The sequence below is a fragment of the Schistocerca americana genome, chromosome 6, assembly GCF_021461395.2.
Source record: "Schistocerca americana isolate TAMUIC-IGC-003095 chromosome 6, iqSchAmer2.1, whole genome shotgun sequence".
NCBI classification, from domain to species: Eukaryota; Metazoa; Arthropoda; class Insecta; order Orthoptera; family Acrididae; genus Schistocerca; species Schistocerca americana.
The window spans coordinates 350,663,909-350,677,847 of record NC_060124.1 but is presented as its reverse complement, the minus strand read 5'-3'; positions in this window follow the sequence as shown (position 1 = coordinate 350,677,847).

Genomic DNA, 13,939 nt, shown 5'->3' with positions numbered 1-13,939 from the left:
CATGACTGAATGGCGATGTACTTCCAACATGTGGGTGTCCGGCACATAGCTCGCGTGCGGTTGAAGCGGTATTGAATAGCATATTTCATGACAGGTGGATTGGTCGTCGAAGCACCATACCCGCGCCCGCACGTTCACCGGATCTCACGTCCCGGATTTCTTTCTGTGGGGAAAGTTGAAGGATATTTGCTATCGTGATCCACCGACAACGCCTGACAACATGCGTCAGCGCACTGTCAATGCATGTGCGAACATTACGGAAGGCGAACTACTCGCTGTCGAGAGGAATGTCGTTACACGTATTGCCAAATGCATAGAGGTTGACGGACATCATTTGAGCATTTGTTGCATTAATGTGGTATTTACAGGTAATCACGCTGTAGCATCATGCGTTCTCAGAAATGATAAGTTCACAAAGGTACATGTATCACAGTGGAACAACCGAAATAAAATGTCCAAACGTACCTACGTTCTGTATTTCAATTTAAAAAACCTACCTGTTACCAACTGTTTGTCTAAAATTGTGAGCCATATGTTTGTGACTGTTACAGAGCCATCTATCACAAAGTGAAAAAAGTGGTCCAACTAAAATATTCATATCTCTTTACGTACTACACGAATATGTAATAAAAAATGGTGGCTCCTATTCAAAAAAACGCAGTTGATATCCGTTTGACCTATGGCAGCACCATCTAGCGGGCCAACCATAGCGCCATCTGGTTTCCCCCTTCAAGCTAGACTAGTTTCGTTGTTTGTAGTTTTTTTCGTTTGACGCTTATTTCGTGAGATATGTGGCCCGCTCACGAGCAGTGGATCACCTTGTATATATTGTAAACAGCAACGGTCCTATCACACTTCCCTGTGGTACTTGGGATAATTGCCTTTATATCTGTCAATTTTGTTCCGTTAAGAGCGACGTGTTGAGTTCTACGTACAAGAAAGTCTTGAATTCAACTGCAAGTCCGCTCCCATACTCGGTAAGCTCATATTTTTTTCATTAGACGGCAATGCGGAACGATGTCAAATGCCTTACTGAAATCAAGGGATACGGCATCAACCTGTGCGCCGTTGTCAACTGCGCTGTGGGTCTCATGGAGGAACAGAGCGAGCTGAGTTTCACAGGATTTCTGTTTGCGAAATCCACCTTCATTTTTGTACAGGAGATGTTCATTTTCCAAAATTCATTGTCCATAATTCTTGAGCATAAGACATGTTCCATAATTCTACAACAGATTGACATCAACGATATGTCCAATCATTTACACACTGATGGTGTGCACTTGCATGAAGATACATTGACATACGAAACTGTTATCTGAGTGAGGCAGTGTTCTTGCCAGGCACTATATGTCTCCCAACTGGGTATCAGGTATGGACGATGCTGGCGCTGGTGTTTGAAGGCACCTCTGTAACGGTCGGGAGCGACACATGGCACCGGCTGCGGCTTCTGCAGCTATCGATCGCCGCGGTATCTTGGCTGCCGTGATTGTCAACATCTGTGACAGTTGTTGTATGTGTGAAATCTGATGGGACTTAACTGCTAAGGTCATCAGTCCCTAAGCTTACACACTACTTAACCTAAATTATCCTAAGGACAAACACACCAATCACACACACCCGTGCCCGAGGGAGGACTCGCCGGGACCAGCCGCACAGTCCATAACTGCAGCTCCTTAGACCGCTCGGCTATCCCGCGCAGCATCTGTGACAGTCTCCATGGCGCTAAACTGGGACACTAGAAACACGAGGCACTGAGCTGTCGAACTTTCGAATGTTACTGAAACCTGTACACTCCCTCTTGAAGTTCTGAAGATAGCAGAGGTAAACAACAGAGAGCGCACGGTTCTTCACAATTTCTACAGAAACCACGCGGCAGATAAGAGTCGGGGGGTGTGAAATGAAAGCCGATGTTGAGAACGGGATGAGACATGGCTGTAGCCTACTGCCGACATCATTCAAGCAGTACATTGAAAAAGCAGCGAAGACAAACCAAAGAAAAATTTGTAGTAAGAACTATAGTTCGGCTTCTATGTATTACGCAGCACTTAAATACGCAGATTTCGTAATATTTACAAATGTTGCACAAAACAACCTCATCTCTCACCAAAAAGTCACTAGAAAATGCCGAAAGCTGTTTATGGTAATTCCTATTGTGCATTTATTTGTGTGATATTAAAATTTGTTACTAACAGAAGAAATATTGAATTTAATTGATGAAAGGAGAAAATATAAAACTGCAGTAAATGATGCAGGCAAAAAGGAATACAAACGTCTCAAAAATGAGATCCACAGGAAGTGCAAAATGGCTAAGCAGGGATGGCTAGAGGACAAATGTAAGGATGTAGAGGCCTATCTCACTAGGGGTAAGATAGATACTGCCTACAGGAAAATTAAAGAGACCTTTGGAGAAAAGAGAACCACTTGCATGAATATCAAGAGCTCAGATGGAAACCCAGTTCTAAGCAAAGAAGGGAAAGCAGAAAGGTGGAAGGAGTATATAGAGGGTCTATACAGGGGCGATGCACTTGAGGACAATATTATGGAAATGGAAGAGGATGTAGATGAAGATGAAATGGGAGATATGATACTGCGTGAAGAGTTTGACAGAGCACTGAAAGACCTGAGTCGAAACAAGGCCCCCGGAGTAAACAACATTCCATTGGAACTACTGACGGCCTTGGGAGAGCCAGTCCTGACAAAACTCTACCATCTGGTGAGCAAGATGTATGAAACAGGCGAAATACCCTCAGACTTCAAGAAGAATATAATAATTCCAATCCCAAAGAAAACAGGTGTTGACAGATGTGAATATTACCGAACTATCAGTTTAATAAGTCACAGCTGCAAAATACTAACACGAATTCTTTACAGACGAATGGAAAAACTAGTAGAAGCCGACCTCGGGGAAGATCAGTTTGGATTCCGTAGAAACACTGGAACACGTGAGGCAATACTGACTTTACGACTTATCTTAGAAGAAAGATTAAGGAAAGGCAAACCTACGTTTCTAGCATTTGTAGACTTAGAGAAAGCTTTTGACAATGTTGACTGGAATACTCTCTTTCAATTTCTAAAGGTGGCAGGGGTAAAATACAGGGAGCGAAAGGCTATTTACAATTTGTACAGAAATCAGATGGCAGTTATAAGAGTCGAGGGACATGAAGGGGAAGCAGTGGTTGGAAAGGGAGTAAGACAGGGTTGTAGCCTCTCCCCGATGTTGTTCAATCTGTATATTGAGCAAGCAGTAAAGGAAACAAAAGAAAAATTCGGAGTAGGTATTAAAATTCATGGAGAAGAAATAAAAACTTTGAGGTTCGCCGATGACATTGTAATTCTGTCAGAGACAGCAAAGGACTTGGAAGAGCAGTTGAATGGAATGGACAGTGTCTTGAAAGGAGGATATAAGATGAACATCAACAAAAGCAAAACAAGGATAATGGAATGTAGTCGAATTAAGTCGGGTGATGCTGAGGGAATTAGATTAGGAAATGAGACACTTAAAGTAGTAAAGGAGTTTTCTATTTGGGGAGCAAAATAACTGATGATGGTCGAAGTAGAGAGGATATAAAATGTAGACTGGCAATGGCAAGGAAAGCGTTTCTGAAGAAGAGAAATTTGTTAACATCGAGTATAGATTTAAGTGTCAGGAAGTCATTTCTGAAAGTATTTGTATGGAGTGTAGCCATGTATGGAAGTGAAACATGGACGATAAATAGTTTGGACAAGAAGAGAATAGAAGCTTTCGAAATGTGGTGCTACAGAAGAATGCTGAAGATTAGATGGGTAGATCACATAACTAATGAGGAAGTATGGAATAGGATTCGGGAGAAGAGAAGTCTGTGGCACAACTTGACCAGAAGAAGGGATCGGTTAGTAGGACATGTTCTGAGGCATCAAGCGATCACCAATTTAGTATTGGAGGGCAGCGTGGAGGGTAAAAATCGTAGAGGGAGGCCAAGAGATGAATACACTGAGCAGATTCAGAAGGATGTAGGTTGTAGTAGGTACTGGGAGATGAAAAAGCTTGTACAGGATAGAGTAGCATGGAGAGCTGCATCAAACCAGTCTCAGGACTGAAGACCACAACAACAACAACTAAACTGAAAGACGGACCGGGGAACATCGTATGTTCCCATTGCCGAGACGGCATAAAAAGATCGCCGACAGTTGCAGTGGGCCGTGCACGGCAGCTCCATTCATCTGGCTCAGCCAACAACGTAGCGCGAATTTGTAAACGTCTCTAAGACAACGACTCACTGTTGTCGCAGTTCTGTAGATGGCTGTTGTTTTCACCTCCATGCGCTTTGCAGTTGAAAGCTGGCAGCAGCACTCCCGTGTGTCGGGGATCATCTTTCGCGTCTCAACTATAGGTACGCTATGTTCCAGGTACAACACTTTCCACGGCGTAATATAAATGGCGTTACTACTAACTACATTGTACGGTAGCATGCTTATCATTCGAATACGCAAGCATGTAGTCCGTATCAAGCCAATTTAACGTCTCTTGCATTCCGCCTTTGTAGTCTTGAAATATACACTACCGGCCATTAAAATTGCTACACCAAGAAGAAATGCAGATGATAAACGGGTATTCATTGAACAAATATATTTTACTAGAACTGACATGAGATTTCATTTTCACGCAATTTGGGTGATAGATCCTGAGAAATCAGTACCGAAAACAACCACCTCCGGCAGTAATAACGCCCTTGATACGCCTAGGCATTGAGTCAAACAGAGCTTGGATGGCGTGTACAGGTACAGCTGCCCATGCAGCTTCAACACGATACTACAGTTCATCAAGAGTAGTGACTGGCGTAATGTGACGAGCCAGTTGCTCGGCCACCATTGACCAGACGTTTTCAATTGGTGAGACATCTGGAGAATGTGCTGGCCAGGGCAGCAGTCGAACATTTTCTGTATCCAGAAAGTCCCGTACAGGACCTGAAACATGCGGTCGTGCATTATCCTGCTGAAATGTAGGGTTTCGCAGGGATCGAATGAACGGTAGAGCCACGGGTCTTAACACATCTGAAATGTAACGTCCACTGTTCAAAGCGCCGTCAATGCGAACAAAAGGTGACCGAGACGTGTAACCAATGGCACCCAATACCATCATGCCAGGTGATACACTAGTATGGCGATGACGAATACACGCTTCCAATGTGCGTTCACCGCGATGTCGCCAAACACGGATGCGACCATCATAATGCTGTAAACAGACCCTGGATTCATCCGAAAAAATGACGTTTTGCCATTCGTGCACCCAGGTTCGTCGTTGAGTACACCATCGCAGACGCTCCTGTCTGTGATGCAGCGTCAAGGGTAACCGCAACCATGGTCTCCGAGCTGATAGTCCATGTTGCCGCAAACGTCGTCGAACTGTTCGTGCAGATGGTTGTTGTCTTGCAAACGCCCCCAACTGTTGACTCAGGGATCGAGACGTGACTGCACGATCAGTTACAGCCATGCGGATAAGATGCCTGTCATCTCGTCTGCTAGTGATACGAGGCCCTTGGGATCCAGCACGGCGTTCCGTATTACCCTCCTGAACCCACCGATTCAATATTCTGCTAACAGTCATTGGATCTCGACCAACGCGAACAGCAATGTCGCGATACGGTAAACCGCAATCGTGATAGGCTACAATCGGACCTTTATCAAAGTCGGAAACGTGATGGTACGCATTTCTCCTCCTTACACGAGGCATCACAACAACGTTTCACCAGGCAACGCCGGTCAACTGCTGGTTGTGTATGAGAAATCGGTTGGAAACTTTCCTCATGTCAGAACGTTGTAGGTGTCGCCAACGGCGCCAAACTTGTGTGAATGCTCTGAAAAGTTAATCATTTGCATATCACAGCACCTTCTTCCTTTCGGTAAAATTTAGCGTCTGTAGTACGTCATCTTCGTGTGTAGCAATTTTAATGGCCCGTAGTGTATTACTGAACAGCAGTGGTTTTTAGTTACTTTCTACAGCCATCATTTACTTTTCCCAAAAGACGGATCATAATATATAAAATATACTAACAAGATGTATATATAAACGCTAGGTAGGAAGAGAAGGAGGACAGAACTATACTAGTCAGATGTCCGATGATATGAAAACTTGATGTCTGAAATTGAAAAAAAAGGAAAGAAATTTACACATGCTCTGTCCACTATTATTTACGTGTTCAGTCGACTGCCCCACTGCCCTCTTCATATCACATTATCCTGTTCCCCAAACTACTGTTTACACGTGAAACCGGGCTTTGAGGACAAAAACCGCAGTGGCTTGTTATAACGGAGTAATTGCAGTCCCTTAGGGCCAGTGTAATGCTGCAGAGATAGCATACTCCTCCAGCCACTAATGCAAGTTGTAAGAGACTGCGTTATCTGCTTTTCGCCACCTTCCTCTGCGACCAGAGGAGAACAAGAGGCAGGCACGGCCCGCAGCTAGCAGGCTGGTTGAAAAGCCTCAGCTGTCTAGGTATCCCACAGGAACGATTCGCTCCATCTGATAATTGACTCTTCTTTTGCCGTAATGGCCTTGTCCAGCAAGCAGTGCATTACACTTTGCCGTGCTATTTCGCTGCCTGTATCAGTAAAATTTCTCATAGGCCGCTCTGCTAATTTATTAGTGAATCAATAAAGTAAGAGTGGACACGCATGTTTCTACACCCAGTATCCCAACCGACGGCCATTCAACATTCGATAGACGCTTTCTCGTCTGATTACCAAAGTTAAGTAACATGAAGTCTGGTTAGATCTGATAAAAGATAAAAATAAAGCTCTTGCAGAACAAGCCCGAGCTAATATCCAACAAATGGTAGCTTACGACTTGCGAGCAATACTATGAGGCTGTGCTGAAAAGTAATTGAAACACGTATGTATTCAGTAGCAGCGATGGCGAGGCATGACAGAATCTCTGACCAGAGAGTTATTTATCGTTGCTAGTCTGCGCTTGACCGCGCGAGTGTTCAGTTGCGAGTTAGCAGTTGCGAGAAGGCAGTTGTTGTACGTAGCGAGTCGCGAGAGCATGTAGTTGTAGTTGCGAGTTAGCAGTTGCACTCAGTAAGTGCTAGTAGCGCGCGTGAGACAGTAGTCGTGTGTGAGGAGTCGGCGGGCGTCGACATGGGTCTCTGGTCAAGGTTCGGAACGAGATATATTGTTAAATAAGGTAATGAAGCAGCATTGCGCGTATCTGATAATGTAATGTATGTTAATTGTAATTGTGCGTATCTGATAATGTAATGTATGTTAACTGTAATTAATTTGTTCAAGAAATGCCCCAATAATAATTTTGTTTTCAAAGCAATCTTTTTTAAGAAAAGATTCATTCCAATTGAAACAATATTTCCTATACTTTTCATCCTAGAATCAATTTATCAGATTAGTTATTGCACAGGGCCTAAGGTCAGCGATGCTGCACTATTATTGTGGGTTTAATGATTAATGTTCATTTCTCAATTTTTGTGTCGAGTTTACATTGGGCGATTATTTTTCAATATTTTTGTAGCGAAGTTACAGTCACTTTTATTTCAATTTAACGATGTTTTGTGGGAGCTCAACAACATTTGCCTCTATTCCCATTAACATTTAAATATTGTCTTTTCAAAATTTTTGTGGGAAGGTTACACTTAGCACGATGTCCATTAACATTTAAATATAAATAACTTTTATTATTTTCACGGAGAGGTTACATAATGCCTCCGAATTTTTAGTGGGGAAACTCTGAGAACCTTTTGTATACAACGAGCTTCATCAACATTCTACACCTTAATTCTTCATGTCTACGTATGTATTTCTCATCACAGTCATCCTAACGGCGAACACATTTCTCCCAACGAGAGAACAGCTAGTTGATACCATCGCCGTATAATGTTAGACTTAGTTGACGGAGCCACAACCTCATCTCTGCTTTCATAGCTTCCTCACTATCAAAGTGAGATCATCGAATGTCTTCTTGAAGTTTTGGAGACAGATGAAAATCGCATGGAAACAAGTTGGGACTGTGGAGGATAACCGATGGAATGATCCCGAGGCGTCGGATTTGGTCCAGACCTCGCAGCGCTCGCGTCTGACTGGCTCTGTCATTCTGAAGCAGAGGGAGATCCATGTGTGGATAAACTCTTCGAATTCGTGCTTGCAGCTTTCTGAGGGTCTCATAGTATTCCGACATAGTTACGTTACACACTACCATACTACATCCTATTATTCGGAGCCCTCTAGCAGTAGAGGATTACGAATTGTGCCAGTGAAGCGGGAGACTCGACCGAGTAATATGCATGACGGATAATACGTCATCTGATATTGAGAACAGAATAAAAAATTCTGAGGGATTACTTTCCAGCACACTCTCGTTTGTTCTACCAGAAAACTAACTAAAGCAAACGCAACAGGCAACCTGATGGTTGCACAGAGCATGAGATTAGTAATTATATACCACATTTACAACTAAAATCTTGTTTTATGGACAAATTGTAAGCCTGTCCATTCAACGGGGACGAGCTGCAAGAGGTCAACTGGAAACAGAAGCTCGGAGACGTATTTAAGGTTGTGTACACCATGTGTGCTGCAAAACTAGGAGGAGGGTGATTCGGGCTAATCGACCTTATGTCGAACTGCGCTGCTTTGCTGGTACACAAGAATCCAAAATGAGAGAAAACAACCCAGTCAGTATGACAGACTGCTGACACAGATCATAGTCTGCAACAACGCCCATGCTGCATGGAAAAATTACATTCACACTCGGCTGCATGCAACAATACAATACGAAGAAGAGCTACGTAATACAAAGATCCGTCAGTCCCAGAGAGACACAAGAGTCCAGTATTCGACAGACTAGTAGAATGGAAGTAGGATTCGTTATGAATAGGAAGGTAGGGCCGAGAGTGAGTTACTGTGAACAGTTCAGTGATAAGGTCGTTTTCATCAGAATCGATAGCAAATCAGCAATGGAAACAATAGTTCAGGTATATACGCTCGCCACGCAAACGAAAGATAAAGAGAATATGAGGATATTGAATGGGTAATTCAGTACGTAAAGAGAAATGAAAATCTAGTAGTCATGCAGGATTCGAACGCGGTTGTAGGGGAAGGAACAGAAGAAATGTTTACGCAAGAATATGGACTCGTAGTACGAATCAGGGAGAAGAGAGGCTAATTGAGTTCTGCAATACAGGTGAACTAGTAACAGCGAATACTTTGTCCAAGAATCACAAGAGGACGAAGTGTCATTTGGTCAGTAGAGATTCCGAAATCAGATACTGTATTCCAAGACGTACCCAGGAGAAGAAATAGACTCCGATCACAATTTAATGATGATAAGGAGTAGGCTGAAGAATCAATGCACAAAGAAATGGAATGCAGAGATACTGAGGAATGAAGAGATACGCTGCTGTTCTCTAATGTTATAGGTACTGCAATAATGAATAATTCAGTAGGCATTTTAGTTGAGGAGGAATGGACATCTCTAAAATGTGCAGTCACAGAAATTGGAAAGAAAAACGTAGGAAGGTAACTGCCAAGAAACCAGAAGTAACAGCAGAAATAGAATTGATCGACGAAAGAAGAAAGCATAAAATTGTTCAGAAAATCTCAGAATTAGAGAAGTATAAGTCACTCAGGAATGAAGTAAACGAGAAATACGGAGAATCTAAGGCAAAATCCCTACATGAAAACTGTGGAGAAATCGGATTACAAATGATTCTAGGAAGGACTGCCTCAACATACAGAAAAATCAAAACAGCCTTCGGTAAATATAGGGCAAAGGTGGTAACATTAACAGTGCAATGCTGTTAAATACAGAGCGAACAGCAAACAGGTGGAAAGTGTACATTCACGGCCTCTATGAAGAGGAAGACTTGTCTGATGGTGTGATAGAAGAAGAAACATGGGTCTACAGGGAAGAGATAAGCGACCAAGTATTAGCATCAAAATTTAAAAGAGCTTAGGGAAACTTCAGTTCGAATAAGTCAGAAGGGATGGACAAAAACCCATTAGGATTTCTAAAACCATTGGTGGAAGTGTCAACAAAATGACTGAGCAGTGCGCTGAGTTCAATAGGTAGCGCCCGGCGAGTAGAGCACCGGCTTTGCCGGTTAGAGGGTCTTTGGTTTTCTCTCTTGAGGAAATGGGCTGTGCGAAAAGGAAGGTGAAGTCGAAACTGGGCTGTTATGATGGAACGTAGGGACTTCCTGAAGAGAAATTGGTCAGCATTTCGGGCGCACAGTTTTTCTCATTTGCCTGTGGTCAGCGTCTTCCGTGCACGGCGGTGCGGCTACTGATGTGCCATACTGGGCCACCCCAGTCCTTCCCTGGCTGTACTTATTCATGTAGTACCCGGGCTCCTACCAGAGAATATGGCGCGATTTGGCACAGCGCGCCCGTTATCTCCTCTTTCTGCATTAGACGACCCAAACGCCTTCACCACAGAAATATGCCTTCTTCTATTTTCTTGGTCGTGGAAAGACCCCGGTTCCGCTTCCTTATGTTTATGATGAGCGTCATTTGTACTGTATGTTCTCCAGAGACTTGTCACCCATTGCCTGCTGTTGGCTGTGTTTGAAGCTGGCCTTCCGCTGGGTTTTTCAAATTTTTTGTTGTACTGCACTCCCCCATTTTCATTTAATTTGATTCTGAAAGTAATTGCGGCACGTGCATAACTTTATACAGTGGGGAAATTGACCTATGTTTAGAGTAAATGTTTTTGAAAAGTTTGTGGCACACAGTTTTACGTAAAGTAAAGACTATTGTTTTGGTGATTCAATTGTACGGCCTAGAGGCGTCTGTCGAATTCCGAGTCACATCTTGTCACAATGTTGGCCTACGGGAAAGAGTCCCGCTTTGTTTAATGGTTCTAATTTGTTTCTTGCGAACAGTAAGCTTTTCCTTTCCACTTAGCTACCACAACAAGCTTTAAGAAATGGAAACCGGATTTTTTTTTTTTTTTTTTTTACATGATGCTTGCCTGTATGAAATTGTACCTAAACTGTGCTAAAAACAATTCCATAAGTACAAGTGAAGTTCTTAAGAATCTTTGATTTTATCATTAAGATAATAATAAGCTATTGGTTTGTCTTCGGTTCTAGATGTCAGTGTGAACGCTGCTTCTGCAATTACTAATATTATGCTGATACTGGTTCTGCATTTTAGGTACTAGTAATTTTGATCCTTGGGCTCAGCAGTTCCGTCTTTAAGGATGTTTCTCGCTCGAAACTGATACTTTAACTACACTGAAGCGCCAAAGAAACTGATTTAGACATGTTTATTCAAATACAGAGATATGTAAACAGCCAGAATACGGCGCTGCGGTCAGCAACACCTGTGTAAGACAACACGCGTGTGGTGCAGTTGTTAGATCCGTTACTGCTGCTACATCGGCAGGTTATCAAGATTTCAGTAGGTTTGAACGTGATGTTATAGTCGGCGCACGAGCGATAGGACACAGCATCTCCGAGATAGCGATGAAGTGGTCATTTTCCCGTACGACAATTTCATGAGTGTACTGTCAATATCAGGAATCCAGTAAAACATCTCCGACATCGCTGCGGCCCAAAAAAGATCCTGCAAGAACGGGACCAACGACGACTGAAGAGAATCGTTAAACGAGACGGAAGGGCCACCCTTCCGCAAATTGCTGCAGATTTCAATGCTCGCCTATCTTGGATATAACAGAATGAATAGAAGAACATTAAAATACTGCGCTGCACATGTTAGCCCTGTATTTAGTCATATTTGTAATTTTTCCTTTAGCAATGGTCACTTTCCTGAACGATTCAAGTACCCAGTAGTGAAGCCGCTTTATAATAAGGGAGAAAGGAATAATGTAGACAATTTTATACCTCTTTTGATGCCATCAGTGTTTGCTAAAGTTACTGAAAAGGCTGCATATGTAAGGATAATTGACCATTTTATACCAGAAAATTTGCTATCAAATGTACAGTTCGGCTTTAGAAGTCGTTTAACAACTGAAAATGCTGTATTCTGTTTTCTCTGTGAGATACTGGATGGGTTAAGCAATAGATTTCTAACGCTAGGCATATTTTTTGATGTAACTAAGGCGTCTGAATGTGTTGATTACAAAATATTGCTCCAGAAGTTGTAGCATCACAGAATACGGGGAGTAGCTCACAATCTATAGCAAAAGACAGCAATTTGTCATCATTCACAGTGTTTAGAATGGCTGTGATGTGAGGTCTGAGTGGGGTACGATCAAATGGGGGGTGGGGTGGGGGGGGGGGGGGGGCAGGGATCAGTGTTGGGGCCACTCCTGTTCCTCATTTAAATAAATGATATGCCTTCTAGTATTACAGGTAACTCTATAATATTTCTGTTTGCTGATAATACTAGCTTGGTAGCAAAGAATGTTGTGTGCAACATTGGCTCGGTTTCTAATAGTGCAGTTCATGACATAACTTCATGGCTTGTAGAAAATAAACTAATGCTAAATCACAGTAAGACTCAGTTTTTACGGTTTCTAACACACAATTCAACAAAACCCGATGTTTCAGTTTCACAGAATGGGCATATGATTAGTGAAAATGAACAGTTGAAATTTCTAGATGTTCAGATAGATAGTAAACTGTAGTGGAAAGCCAACGTTCAGGATCTTTTTCAAAGACTTAATGTTGACATATTTACTATTCGAACGATATCTGAAGTAAGTGGTTGATCGACACGAACGTTAGTCTACTTTGCTTATTTTCATTCGCTTGTGTCGTATGGTATTATATTTTGGGGTAACTCTTCCCATTCTAAAAGGATATTTTTGTCTCAGAAAATGGCGGTTCGGACAATATATGGGGTAAGTTCGCGGATATCTTATCGACCCCTGTTCACTAGTCTGGGTATTTTGATACTGGCCTCTCAATATATATGTATTCTTTACTGTCATTTCTCGTTGACGATATCAGCTTATTCCCAAGAATAAGCAGCTTTCATTCAGTTAATACTAGGCGGAAATCAAACTTGTATTTGGATCAGACTTCCTTAACTCTTGTGTAGAAAGATGTGCAGTATACTGCTCCATTCATTTTCAATAAGCTACCACAAGAATTCAAAAATCTTAGCAGTAAGCCAAGCGCTTTCAAATAGAAACTGAAGAGTCTTCTCATGGGTAGCTCCTTCTATTATGTCGAGGAGTTCCTTGAAAAATTAAGCTGATTCTTATGTTGTATTTTTGACTGCGTTTGCTTAAAGTTATGGCTTGACTTCTTTTGGGTTCACAAACATTTTATTTTTATCTGTTATCAGTTTTACTTTGTAATTTTATGTTCTGACACGTTCCATGACCATGGAGATTTGCTCCTCAATTTGGTCCTACAGAGCTTGACGTGTAAATTAATAAAAAGCAAGTGTCAGCGTGCGAGCTGTAATATCTCTTTATATTCGATGAATTATTCTGAAACAATTCTACCCTTGAATGGCGTTTACTAATTTTCTATCTTCATACTCGCAGAATCCATGCCCAAAGTAGTTTCATACAATAGCTATGCCATGAGCGCATAATTATTCTTTATAGTACTCTCTCTGGTGGTTGTTAGAAAAAAGCTTCCGAGGTTGTCTTCGTGCCGATTAGGCTGAGCATTGCTTGAAGAATTGTAATCTGAATATTGAGATTTATGACAAAAGATAACTGATACGAAATTGTACGATTAAAAGGGAAATGTATATATATATATATATATATATATATATATATATATATATATATATATATATATATATATATTGCTCCTTCATACAAAAGGTGTGTATTTGACTTTTGAGAATTAATGATATTCATCGATATATTGTGTAGTTGGTAATCAGAAGGGAGCTTCCGAAAGACTGGATACGGACCTGCATTTAATAATCCAAGAGCTCCGTTACTTCTTCGGAAGGTTAAACTTTATCAAAGCCAAATATCCGCGTGATCTGAGGATTTCCGATTGATTATACAACGCTCCCAAAA